At 36.3% G+C, this 14,574-nt stretch overlaps 1 protein-coding gene across 8 annotated transcripts in view; it reads right to left on the reverse strand.

The window, feature by feature from the left end:
- The window catches only part of LOC134794278 (CUGBP Elav-like family member 4), an 883,344-nt gene that overhangs the window by 474,971 nt on the left and 393,799 nt on the right, over window positions 1-14,574 (reverse strand). The gene's annotated exons all lie outside the window — the stretch shown is intronic.

Raw genomic sequence — 14,574 nt, forward strand, 5'->3', positions numbered from 1 at the left:
GGGATATCGTCCCATAGAAAATTTGAATTTCGCGCCTTTTTTACTGACAAGATTTGCTTGACCAGCTATATATTTTTATTTAACATGTCAAATATTTTATTAATTTAAGGTATTTACGGCTGTCACTTTCCATAAATAGGCACTTTTAATTTATTACTCTGGTATCACCGTACCAATATTAGTGATGGGACACCATAAAAACCAATATCGGTAAAATCGATATAAACATAATGAATAATATACAGATGGTCATGATGCCTAGCGAACACCAGCCATATCGTACAAACCTCAAGGAGTGATATTCCTAGGCAGATGATGATCTGCCTAGTGACCACCAGCCATATCGTGCTAACTTCAAGGTGTGATATTCCTAAGCAGATCATGAAACGCCGGCATGTCATGATCTGACTAGTGACCACCAGCCATACCGTTCAAACCTCAACATTTAGGCATATCGAATAAGTAGGATGTCCTAATTTTAGCAAATGATAACCATTGAAATGGCTTGACAGCCTACTTATAGTACGTGTTTGGGTAGCGTATGATTTTAGTACCTACCTAGTACCTACGCATTCTGCTCCAAATGCCACATGGAATGCAGCACTAGCCGTGGCAAAAAATGCAAAAGGCAGATTATTAAATGGCGGCGTTTCATGATATGCCTAGGAATATCTCGATATGCCCGATTTTACGATCTACCGCCGATATATATACTAATTATCCCCTACTCAATATCCCTTAAATGACATCCTATGGCCGCGTTCCATCTCTGTCATCAGATCTGCATGCTCGATAGTATATTGCATTGCTTTCAGAAGTAAACCAACATGTAAAATATTAACTAATGAACTGATAATAAAAAATCATTCTATATCAGCTTGCAAGATTCGCCCTAAACAAATTGACAAACTATTAGAAATAACATCTAAACAATACAAAAATTCAAAGTTAGTAAAATGCTGGTACAAAGACTTGATATTGTATTATTATTATAATTGATAAAATCAGAAATTAAAATTCATTGTCAATTTTATCGACAATATTATCGGCGCGTCCCTCGCACTATCTAGGTTTACTTAGAACTGACGTCATCTCGTTCACGGACAGGGTTGTCTGTGTTTGTTCTTGTACTTGTGTGAATATAGTTTTTGCTAGTGTTTGATAATTTTGTCGTGTGCGTGTGTAGCGACGCATGCTAAAAATGCATGAGTGTTAACATTATTTGTGTGCGTTACCTCGTCCCCCGCACCAAAAACGACAGAATTTTTCAGATAGAAATTAGTGCGCGTCTCTACTCCATAGATATTTACTCCGAGACCTTAACGAAGTATTTGGTCACTACTAGAATCAACTATAGTTATTCCAATTAAACAAATATACCTAAGTACTTATATTAATCACGGGAGTTTAGGGCCCGATTCGGATTTTGAAATAGACATCGATTAGATATCTTTTAGACATCACCAAGATACGATAACGATATGTTTAAGATCTAACCTGTCAAATTTGACATTTGCGCGATTCTGGAGATACTCTTGAACGATTTCCACAGGATATGACTTAGAGATCCAATTCACATCTAATAGATATCTTACTCTGTCTAACGTAAAAGTGACATTGGTTGCCCGAATTGCGCTGCAAAAGAGAACTAGTTGATATCTAAACTATAACGTATCTAGAATGGATCTAGTACGTGTCGTCTCTTGTGAATATCTTGAAGTTCGAATACGGCAGTTTGATTCTAATTTATAAATTAGCATTGAGCTGGTTTTGATACGACCTTGATAATCGTCTTAGTGATTGGCGCGCATCTCACGCACGACATCCACTTTATTTAGCATGCACCAATCAGCGTGAGCGATCTTCAAGGTCAAGATAAACAAGTTGTTAAATATGAATCTTTACTGAATTTTCATCGCATACACATGTATGTTTTTTTTTCAAATAACTATGAGACAAATCTTATTTTTAAAGGTAAAGTTTAATTAAACGCCATGACTAAAACACGTCTCCCCTCATTAAAATCCGTTAGAACATTAGTGAGATTTTATTCAAAATGTAATTAAAACACATGTTGTTAGTACAAAATAGAAGAGCGAAACCCTTTGCACTCTATTAAAACTGAATTCGAAATTAATTTCAAACTGCGAAGTAGCAACTATAACGTAATTAAAGAGAACATGAGAGAAATATTGTCATTTGGGTTTTATTGGGGCCCCTTTGCCGGTCTTATTTACGTAGAATGTCCAGTTATGAACGCATCTGCGCATATGTATATATACATGTCCGCGGGCGATGGGAATCTAGGAAGCTTTCGCAGAATTTTAATTTGATACTTTTTTAATATTCCGAGTTATTTATTTATTACTCCTGAAATTTATTACCCAAACAAATTGAAATAAAAGTAAAGAACCGAATGACTAATCATGCCAAACAGCCAAGAGCCCTAAAAATTAGTCTGGCTATATTTAATTCCTAATAATGGAAGATAGACCATGATCTAGCCTCCACTTTTAACTGTCTCCTAGCCTAGTCGGTAGTGGCCCTACGCCCTACCTACAAAGCAGGAAGTCCCGGGTTCTAATCCTAGTAAGGACATTTATTTATTATTTTCATCACAGATGTTCCTGAGATATGGATGTTTTTTTATGTTTCTAAGTATTTATCTAGATATAAGTATATATTATATTGATATTGTCGTCTACCCACAACATTAAGCCTTATTGAGCTTACTGTGCTGGGGACTGGGACGATTTGTAACGATTATGTCATATTCATCATACAATTTTATTACTATAATATATAGCTTTACTATAACATATTTAATTTTACAGCGCATTGGCGCTAGCTGTAATGCTGTAAAATTATCCTTGAATAAATACCTAAATAATTTATTTATTATCAAGAATTAAATGGATATAGACACTTAGACAGATATTTGCCAAAGAATGACTGTTTTTAAGCCACGCAAAGATTGGCATAATTTACTTCGTTAATATAATTATTTTCAGATGTAGGTACCTACGCAAGTCTCCTTACAATGTTTTTCCTTCACGTAAAACCAATGTCCCTAAATCAAGGATGTCCTACTTTACCTAAAACAATTTCACTTAACTCAAAGCGGTACATCTAATATCTCATATCTAAACAGATCAAGCATGTCCTAGATTCACCCCCACCACCTTTTTACTCTAAAGAATCCGGAATCCACCCCCAGCTAATTATGCAGTGCGTCCGCCCAATGATTTCCCCAAGGCCCTTGTCCTGCACCGTTTTAATCATATACGAGATTGCATCCAAACAAATAACTCGAACCGGAGCCTGCAAATTGCGAGACTGGCCTGAGAAGTGGAGGAAGTGGTTTAGAATATTTTTATCACACTTGATCGTAATAGTACATTATGATACGAGTGCGAAAAATAGGAATGTCTCTTCTCTCGGTTCGGTCGTGTTTTAATTTCGCCACTCGATGCGAATTACCTAGTCGCACATGTATCGTACAACGTTTTACAGTACATCACGGCCTTTAATTTTCGACGTAGTCACGTAATATGCCATTAACGCACTAGTGCGGTAAAGTCAGAATCAGAATCAGAAATGTATTGGCAAAAGTCACAGAATTTTACATGTCAGGCATAAAAATATAATATTTATTTTTTATAACTAAATATGTCACATTTTTAATTCATATATCTTTTTTAAAACACAGTTAGTTATTAGTTTAGCACCATTATGTAGGTACTGTACACGTAGGCGATGCGGTCCTTAAATTTCGAGCGAGAGCTGTATTGTATTTTTTCATCACACTTGCTGGGTGATGCGGTCCGTTAATCCTAAATTTCCAAATCCTAGGGCATGTATTTTTTCATCACACTTGCTGGGCGATGCGGTCCGTTAATCCTAAATTTCCAAATCCTAGGGCCGTATTGTAAAGTTAAAGTGTCAAACTAAAACAAAAGTGCTTAAATCCTTTAAAAAACAACTCTCCCAAAACATAATCCGAACTAAAGGCGCTTTAAATTCAAGACATAAAACCCGTCTAGTTCCCAGCTACCAGCGTGTAACTTTATATGCGTTAATATTTTACAAAGACTGTATTTTGCTCAAGGAGGTCTAATGAAGAGGTCGGCTCATCTCTTTGTGCGGGGCTTGTGTTCCACGGCTCGGCTCATTATGTGAGGGATTTGCACTCGTTATTCGGCCGGTTTCGTTTTTGTTTACGCTGCATTGGAAACTTACCTGGAACAAGAGATATTATTGGTTAGTTCGGGTGATAATAGATATTTTTTTTTATATTATATACTTCTATTTTACTTCTTCACCACAACACATAGGGCAGATTTTTCAGTTATCATTCAACTCGTCCGATAATTATTCCAACGAATTAAGTTATGAGAATAACAGATGAGAATCGTATTTTATCAATGGAATCAATCCAAGATATTATTAATTATTGCAGTTAAATTTACCTCAAACTTAAAAATAATCGAGTTAAATGTCCAAATATTTTTACCAGAAAAGATTTTTATACTGTCCTCGATCAACATAGAAGATTTGACAGATTTTTTTAATTTAAGTACATTTGGAAATGATCAAAGAAGTTCAGCCAATAACACCAGTGTACAGGCCCCTAAGCGGACTGGATTATTTATAATTTGAGGCATTATAACAGTGCTCGCGCTAAGAGCATTAGGCGGGTTAATGCGGGGCTGGCCGAGGTAGGCTTTTCACACCCGAATGAAGTGTGGAGAAAGTGGATGTAAGGCTTATTTTAAGCAGTTTTTCATAAAGTGTAAAGTAAATATTCTACTTACTTTACTCTTAATGAAAAACTGACTGTAATGTTAAAACAATTAGCATCCTAGGTAAATTTTCCAGAAGATTTCTGTAATTTCATAGTGTACTTAATAAGTTTTCTCGAGTTATCTTATATTAATATGACATAATAAGGTAACTGACCCATGTATGGCCCACCTTATTTATATTAAATCCAAAAATAAAACTATTATGGATATTAAGAAAAAACAACAAACAATTTTAAATCATTTATTTAATCATCGACAGACTAATAGTTAGTACCTTTGGCTTAGAAAACATTGATTAGGTACCGTTTTTTTTTTGTTTTTTTTTTTGTGAAAATGATCTATTTTAACAAAACTTGCGCGAGACACAGATATATTCAATATATTAGAAACGGGTCACTCACGTATTTTAAGTCGAAAAACGCCATGTTTCACTCCGTACCGAGGAGTGTCATCAGGAGGAAGAGAGAAGGAGGGAGCTTCTGATGACACTCCTCGGTACGGAGTGAGGAGTATGATCTATTATTTAAAAAGTGGGTTTTATTAGGCCTTGGCCTTACATGGGTCAAGTACCTTATATCCTGTTTAGTTGTACAAATGGACAGCTAAACAGCAGAGCAGTAGACGTTCCCTAATTTCCTGGAGCGACGGTTGCGGTCGCTGCAGGATTGCCTGCGGCGAGTGCCGTCATCGGCTCGGATCTCTGTCTGATAGGAAACCATGGGGCCTATTCTGATTGTTATCACAGTTTATGAATTTGATCTGCATGTTTTATGGATATGATTTAGTTTGGATTATATCATTGTAGAATATTTACATATAAAATTAAACTAAATTAGTTTGATTTTTTTAACTAAAACATTCGTTTTGTACAAACGGAAGAACCTCAATAAATGGTCTGACTAGACGAGAATATAATATGCATTCGGGCTTGTATGTGAAAGTTTTAAGTCACTATCAGGCAATGCAATAAGTAGTACAAAACATTATGTAAAATCATGAGGCCTTTATGTATTCAGCAAAGTACATGATGAATGTACATGGTACATGATATAATGATTTACCTCTCGGCCTCTCAACACGTCAATCCCAACGTAACCGTAGCATGGTTTATATTAAAACCGAACGCTGACCTATGTGACGTGACCCGTGAATATCGAAGACAGCCACTGTAGCGTTATATTTCACACGAATATTGCTGGAGCAATTCACAAGCGGAAGCGGAGATCAGCACACTAATGGGAGAGGTGAACACAACGTAGCACGCACTGCACTCAATCTATTGATTTGCCGTTAGAAACTTTCCAAATCGAGTAACTAAGTATTTTCTTTTTGCCATTACACTCTTGCTAGAGTAATTTTAGCCATCATGACCCTGATGTTCAGAGAACTCACACTATAATAACCAGACATCAATTTAGGGGGCAAAATTGAATGACAGGCCTAAATCGATAAACTCTATTATCGATGCTTTTCTCTGACATCAAATTTTACTCTCTAACATCCGATATAGAAAATAGAATAGAATAGAATAAGATTTATTTGGCATAAAAAGCTCTACATTAATCACAATTACAGCAAAGTAATTAATCACCATTACACCAAATAGGATGCCGCTCAGCATAAGCCGCGTCTATTAGACACGATATTGGTTTCAGGGCACCCAAAATTAAAAACTTAAAACTAAAATAGAGACAGGACAGAATAAAAACAGAACAAAACATGTGTAAAAAGACTTTTTTTAAAGAGCCAGACAGATCTGATAATAACTATCTTATAATCGACAATCGCCTTCGCTTTTCGCTTGACCCGCTACACCGGCACAGGACACGTTCTGACGCGATACATCAGCGTAGTATTGGCGCCCCCCACCCCCTCCCATTTGCATGTAAATTGAATAACGGCGACGCGGCAGAGCTTTGGCTATCCGTTCAACATTTCGCACTTCCTCTACTGCCACTGTTTGGCAAAAATACGTGGGAATTTTCGTGTCGACAACACGGTTTGATGGATGTCAGTTTTGATACGAAATTACATAAGAGATGCATTATGTTGGTTGCACGCAAGCGAGGTGGATGCCAAATATTATTGGATGTGGTTACGTGTGTGTGGGAACTAAAAGCGATAACCGCGCACGACTATGACTAACATTTTTTGTAAGTATAATTATTCTTAAAGACAAATTCTAAAAATGCCAGTTTGAAAGATGATTCACGCTAGAATGGTCCGAGTCCGGGCCGAGGCGTTCGACACTTCAATTTCTATGATGGGTGATTGGTGATCATGTGATGGACGCCTTGGCCCAGATCCGGTCAGACTTTCTATGATCTTATATTAATGGTTATTTACTGCTTTTCAAGTGCGTAATCCCTATAAATATAATTAATGCGAAAGTAACTCTGTGTGTCTGTCTCTCTATCTGTCTGTCTATTACTTACCTCTTGACGCTTAAGCCGCTGAACTGTGGGAAGTTTTTATCAATCATCATTAATCATTCATTATTCATTATAATTCAACACATGCGAAGTCGCGGGCAGAAGCTAATAAATTACGAATGTAAATTAGTTCTCAATTATTTAAGGACCCTTATCTTTGCATTGCAAAAAACCTATTGCATTGATACTAAGAAAATTTGCTGAGATTTTCTGGCTATAGGTATTCCACGCGCTCGCTTCAAGACGCCAGGATATTTTATAGAGCCATTAACCATGCACGACGTACATTGGCTCGCCGTCCCAATGACTCCATTCAGACCCCAATACTGAAGGTGACTTGGAAATTAAACGTTCCTTTTTATCGTCCACGTACCGTATTAAATGGTTTGAATGGCATTGTTGTGAGTTGACGTCTTTTTACTAAAGTACTTGATTAGATAAGAAAAATAGATCTTAGTGCTTTGTAACAAGGTTTCTTGTAAACGTTGATGGGATCAGAAAAAGGTATATGTAAATTGAAGGAGCATAATTTTATAGGGACATTCAATTATCCATAAAATTCTTTAGTGTTTTTTTGTATATTAGGTAATATTGTAGTCCACGTGAGGTAACTAACGTAGCTACTACTAATACCTTTGAGCAACACCGGCTTCCGACACATCGGAAGGGAGGGGCCCAAGCGATATCTTACCGTACAAAATCTTTCTGCCATTTTTCGCGGGGGGAAAGGTGCACACAGTCGCACTTCTCACACACTTACATACAAAATCCAATCTGTAATGACGACACAAATACATAGAAAATGACACACGTCAAAGACAAAATCTTGCAAACCTCGATCTCTTTTTGTGTACGGACGAGTGACAAGTGGCACAACACGCACACTAACACATTTTCGTTGAAGTATGTTATTGTATTCTGAGAGATGAGAAGTCGGATTTGTCGCTCGACCGATCCGCAATTTGTGCTGAGCGAGCAAAATCGATAAATCCAACAATTACATGAGACTAAAATATAATAATTGTGTTTGAATGTAATTAAACGTATGATATGTAAAAAAAATATTACATGTGAAATGTAACACTTTCTTTTTGTAAATTTGATGTCCCCGACCTCTTATTATAACAAAAAACCGAGCAAACAGGCATTTTTGTGCAGCAGTGTTCACGCGCGCGTCTGGACTCGGTCTAGTGAAAAATCCAAGTGCAACTAGTTTTATTACCCGCGCTAGATTAGATTGACGCGCTAATCTTGTACCTCAGCAGAGGGGAAATAGTGCGAATGCCGCCTCCCTTCCGTGTTGCTCGAAGACTACTACGGCTACTCTAGCCGCTTTTCGATGAAGGAAAACATCGTGATGAAACCGGACTAATACCAATAAGGTCTAGTTTACCCTTTGGGTTGGAAGGTCAGGTGGCAGTCACTTTCGTAAAAACTAGTGCCTACGCCAATTGTCGGGATTAGTTGTCAAGCGGAACCCAGGCTCACATGAGCCGTGGCAAATGCCGGGACAACACAAGGAAGATGACGATGACGTAAATGTGTAAATAGAAACGTACCTAATTAATTTTATACTCCAATGTGATTGATGCACAGCCATCGTGAACCATAATAATATGTTACACAATTATCCACCTTATTCCATTTTAAATAAAGCTTAATACGTCTGTATTTGGCTTTGATTCAAAGTTCAGCAAAACTCTACTTTTACCTCCAAAACTATAGTAAAATTAAATAATAATCGCTGCACGTAGTGTTCTCTCTGTCACACTTATCTACGGCGGGTAAGTGTGACAGAGAGCACACTACGTATTCACGTACAGCGAGTGTTTTATTTTACCTACTATAGTAAAGATTTTACGGGTTATTTTCGCTTGAATACAGCAATGGTAATGGTGTGTGAACTGATTTAATCTAGCTTTATGTCTTAGCATTATTCTCAATTCTGAATATAGCGAATCAAAGTTATTTCGAAAACTTATTGGCTTCGAGCTCTTGCTCACACTTACTGCAAATAACCAGCGTGCGAGAGTGATACAGTAATATTCGTTTTCGTTTCCGAATTAAGACTTGAAATGTTTGTCCCGTATAGTTTTATTTTAAACAGTTTTACTGATTCGGCGAAGACAGAGCTATTTAAGCATAAAAATAAAACAAAGCCAGATGTAATGAATCCTCGATTGGGTTCCTGGATGTAAGTTATCAGTAACCTGAACATTAATATAAGTTATTAGAGTCAAGCTAAGATGGCAGCGATTTTGATAGTCTTAATTTGATAGAAGTTTGACGTTTAAAATAACCCTTGCACAGTCTGGGCTATTAAAATCGCTGACAACTTAGCTTGGTCTAACTCTAGTATATTATGAAAAACTTTAAATATTTATTCACATTAAAAAAAACACATGTCCAAATTAAACAAAAACATTATTAATTACATAATGTTTCATAAAACATGTCCACATTTGCACCTAACAAATAAATATTAAAAATACATATTTCAACATAAAATATGACAAAAAACAAACAAAATGAATAAAGAACGAGTGACGAATAATATAATGATACGAAATATGAAATAAACAAAAAATGTATGAGACGAGCGATGCTGATGAGCGTTTTCCAAAATAAAGTGTACATTCATTCATGTCTTCAAAATATTGACTTCTTGGGCTCATTTTACTCAGAATTTTAAGATCCGTCAAATATTACGTCTAGATACGATATGGATTATATTATGTCAGTGCCAAAAGTGACGTTTCTTCAAACAATAAGTTTTTGGCAAAAATTTCATTTTTGGTACAAGCTTTTATCGCTGACTGTACTTTTCTTACGACAGACAACTAATACTCATCGAGACAATTCTAAAAACCCCTAACACAATTAGGTTGCGTTGTTTCATCACAGAGTTCCCATGGCCACCTCCTGTCTCCATCATCAGATCAGTTCGTCAGTACCATATTATTATTATTGTATTGTCATCAGAACTACATACAGCTGCCAATTTTCATGACGCTACGATCCTTGGAAGATGGTTAAATTAGTTACCTTAGATTCCATAGTTAGTTACATACAGGTCGACCTAATAAAAGCCTGTTAAAAACCGGGCCGATTGATAGAGATGACTACGCTACACACCGGAGCGTTAACGATAGGGACGTTGGCTAAGCATCCAGTGCATCTAAAACAAGGTAAGTGTTATGAAACTTCCCAGTTGATGCACAGCTGATCGCGCATACCCGTAAGCCCGTAACTCGTAACTCGGAATTTGTTGCCAAACGCGATTATACGGAGCGACTAGTGTCGCCGGTGCCCCGTCGACATTTCTCTAGCTACGTGTCATTGCGATTGGATTGACAAATGTAATAGGCCAATCAAATTAAATTTTATCCAGGAATTAATTTCCATCAAGCTGGAAATCGTCTTAATACCTTCATTAGGTCCTAAATTCGTATAATCCAAGTTTGCTCCATCCCAGGAAGTGTGGATAAATTTTGAAGGCCTTGGGAGGATTTCTAGCTTACTGGGAATTCATTCCTCAAAACTTTTTTTTGGATCTAATTTGATTGGCCTATAATTTTTGTAAGTCGGTAAGATTTTAAAGGTAATTTAGATCAGTATTATGACGCCGCAATAATTAGAACGGTTAAAATTATTAAATTATAATTATATATTATAAACGGTTTAAATTATAACTAGAACGGTTGCGTTCGTGGCCCACAAATGGTCTCGCCGGAAGACCAGCGCTGACTTTAGCGTTAGCATTATGCTGAGGCGGGACCATTTCGTGGTAAACTATATACTTCATATTTTAAATATACTTTTATATAATACGTTTCTATGAAATTTAGTTTTATTCTTAGAACACTTTGTTAGGAGTTAGGATATGAAAATCGTGTGATAGCATTTTGGCATACGGAATAGGAGCCTCAAGTCATGAACAAAGTAAAGTTGTGAACGAAGTTACGTTACCCTGCCGAGAAAAACCTCTCCACCTAGCCTTAATGACTGTTACCGGCGACTTGAAAGGGTCGTCATATCACGGAGTTAATGGGTCATACTAATACTAAACAACAAAAATAAAACACAGTCAATACAAAACTAGTATTAAACGAAATGTCTAAATTGTCTCATGTTTCTCAGGTAATTTTCCCGATTTGCGGGGTCCGCTTGGGCAAATTGGCGCAGGCACTAGTGTTTACGTAAGCGACTGCCTTCTCTGCCAATGCAAGGGCTTCTAAACCTTATTTCAGTTTGTCCTCAAGATGTCTTTTTGTCCTTCTTCATCACTAGTAAATAGCTAATGATATTTCGTACATCAATTTCAAGAACTTTTTTTCTAGGATCCAGGATTTGAACCCGTGACCTTTAGTTACAAACCCTTGCCTGATTCAGATTTATTGACTTGTTACGGGTTGAACTTTACTTACTTTGAACTTCGACCAAGCGTGAAGTGAAAGTCATGCGAGAGATGCACGCCAATCACCAAGACGATCTTTTATAGAAGTTTTTTTAAGACGATTCTTTCCTGATTAGGCCCCTTGTGACGATAGTGTCTTATAAACTCGTACAATCACACTCCCGCAATAAATTAAAATATTTTATAATGTAAGTATTTACAAAAAAAAACACGGAAGTTTTTATTTCTTTTAAATTAACCTAACAACTTAGAAAAGTTTTGGGTATAAGCATTTTGTTCAAGGTCTAAGATAAATTGGTCATAATGTCAGATTCATTTCGTCTAACTTATTCATAAAACTTAGCAACATCTGTTAAAACTTTGTCTCTTTTTTAGACATAAATGTCAAGGACGTATCAAAACCAGTTAAAAACCATAACAAGTTTCTAAATCTGAATCGCGCTCCTGGTTCGTATAAAGTAGGTTTAGTTCATGTAAAGAATGCCTCTAGACTGGAAAATTTTGCATCTATTATCCTAACAATTCATATTAGGATGCTTTTGCTCCGTTCTACCACTTCCTTCTAGTATAAATAATGGTTTCCGTCGAATGAATGCCACATTTTTTACAAAAGTTTGGGCTACTTTAAAAAAATTACATTGTGAAGTTTGTAACGAGATATTTAACGTTAACGTTTATTTAATTTTTTTCTACATGCGCCCACAATAAAACCTTAGCCTTAAAAAGTTTAATTTTATTATATCAATCATCATCATCATCAGAAGCTAGAAAACAACAAAATAGAAAAATGTCTGCCTGTCGAAAGTTTTACTTTATGACCCATTTTGTACCTTGTCACAGTGACAATATGAGGTTTCTAGCGACTTTCATATTGATTGATATTGATGGGTCATAATCATAAATTAATACTTTCGACTGGCAGACATTTTTCTATTTTGTTTTGTTGTTTTATAGCTTCTGATGATGATGATGATGATTGATAAAATAAAATTAAACTTTTTCTACAAAAATATAAATATTACATATATTTATTCTCTAAATAAATAAATAAACCCAAAAATGTGTAGCGTGGTAGCGTATACAAAGCAGAGTAACTCTCGCTCGTCTAACATTAGTAGCATTACGCTTAATAAAAGGCAAACTAAGCCTACCTCTCGTAACTTCAATTTGTCTTCAAATCTTCCCTGTATTATGCAACAACGAAATCCACTACAGATCCGTATTCTGTTACGCGTGGCTTACAGATATAGTTGCGTGCCAATTTTTGTGTAATTTTACAGTTTTATAATCAGGATATAGTTACCTATATATAAAGTAACGTATGCCTTGTAACCTAAGCCTAGCAAAAAACTTAAAGAATAAGACGCTCTTATATAACACACAATGTAGTATAACTTGTCTCAGAAGTACATGAAGGACTGAGCCAGTTTTTAATTCTACTTACTTATCATTTTTTTATAAACTCGAATCTCTACAAAGATTACTCAAGTCCAAGTAGTTTAAAAGAACTAAGTGTCAATTTGATGACTACATTTTATAGTTCCCGCACTTAACTAATTCAGATTGATTTGTATATGGTCCATCAGTTGTTCTTGTTGATGTAAATAGGTACATAACTGAGCAACTATTCACAGCTGGCAAAGTTAAATGCCAGAAAACAAGAGACCGATAACCTGGATTGACGATGATCAGTGACAAACAGCAAGAATAGCGACATTTTATCAAAGTGAAACTATCACGACCTAAGTAAAGTTATCAGGAAACCGATACAAGGAAGAATGTTTCAAGGAATATCTCTCTGGTTGGCGCGGCGCGTCGGCCGTACTGGCAGGGTCGCCATGTGATGTGTGGATTAAGACAAACAACTGCTTGCTATGATATTGGTATAATACGCGTCAAATGATACATATAACGCTACATATACTCTAACACTGTTTACGTGTGGGTATGGTGTAGCATGGTTGTATGGTTAGCACACACTACAGAATAAGGACGTACGCAGGTGGGGGTAAACCCGGTTGAGCACTCGCAGCGATATATCATGGCCGTCGCGGTAACTTCATCATGAAATAGTGTAGGGTAATGGATGACGCTGCCAAGTGGGTTTGTTCTTATGACAATGTATTTAGGTGCGTACATTTTTAAATTGAGTAGCTTCAGGACAGTGAAAATGCTCATGTTGTATTGCCTCCCGTTTAGAATGTTCAGGGGGCCTTGCCAAGATGCCAAGTCGCACATCGACTAACGCCAATCGAAATTTCCATACATTATTTCACTTTTGATTGGCGTTTTCTGTCAACAACTGTCCCTTGGCTAACGTTTTGTGACAATGGTGTGATTTTATATACATTCACACTCCACAATAATATATTTAATATATTTACAAAAAAATAAATACTTAAACAACGCTAGATTTTATTTCTGTTAAACTAGTTTAACAACTTGGAAAAGTTTTGGGCATAGACCAGTTTTTTTTTGTAAGTAAGAGAAAGTCTGCAACTATTTTTATACAAAAGTCAAAATAAAGTGTTATGTTTACAAACGCCAAAACAGAAACAAACGTCCCACTTTCTCCAAATTCTAAAAATGGCGGGTTCCATTTAAAGGGCTTCCTAATTAATTGATCCGAGGCGCGGAAATTGCCAGCCACCCTTCCCTTTAGTGTATCTGTGGCCTTAATTTACAATTCCACCCATAACTTTACCAACATCCTATCATAACTCCAACACCACTGTAAAATGAACCTTGAATGTTACAGGATAGAGTTCAAAATAACAAAATGGCTTGAAACTATGTAAGTTATTGGAGAAATTATTCGTGAAATGGTTGGAGTGAAGGGATGCAATTTACGCAATATAATTGCGCGATTTACAAATAATTTCGATTCTCGGAGTTCGAATGTTTCAGTTGTGGATTTGAT

This window comes from Cydia splendana, chromosome 1 (genome assembly GCF_910591565.1).
Source record: "Cydia splendana chromosome 1, ilCydSple1.2, whole genome shotgun sequence".
In the NCBI taxonomy this organism is placed as follows: domain Eukaryota; kingdom Metazoa; phylum Arthropoda; class Insecta; order Lepidoptera; family Tortricidae; genus Cydia; species Cydia splendana.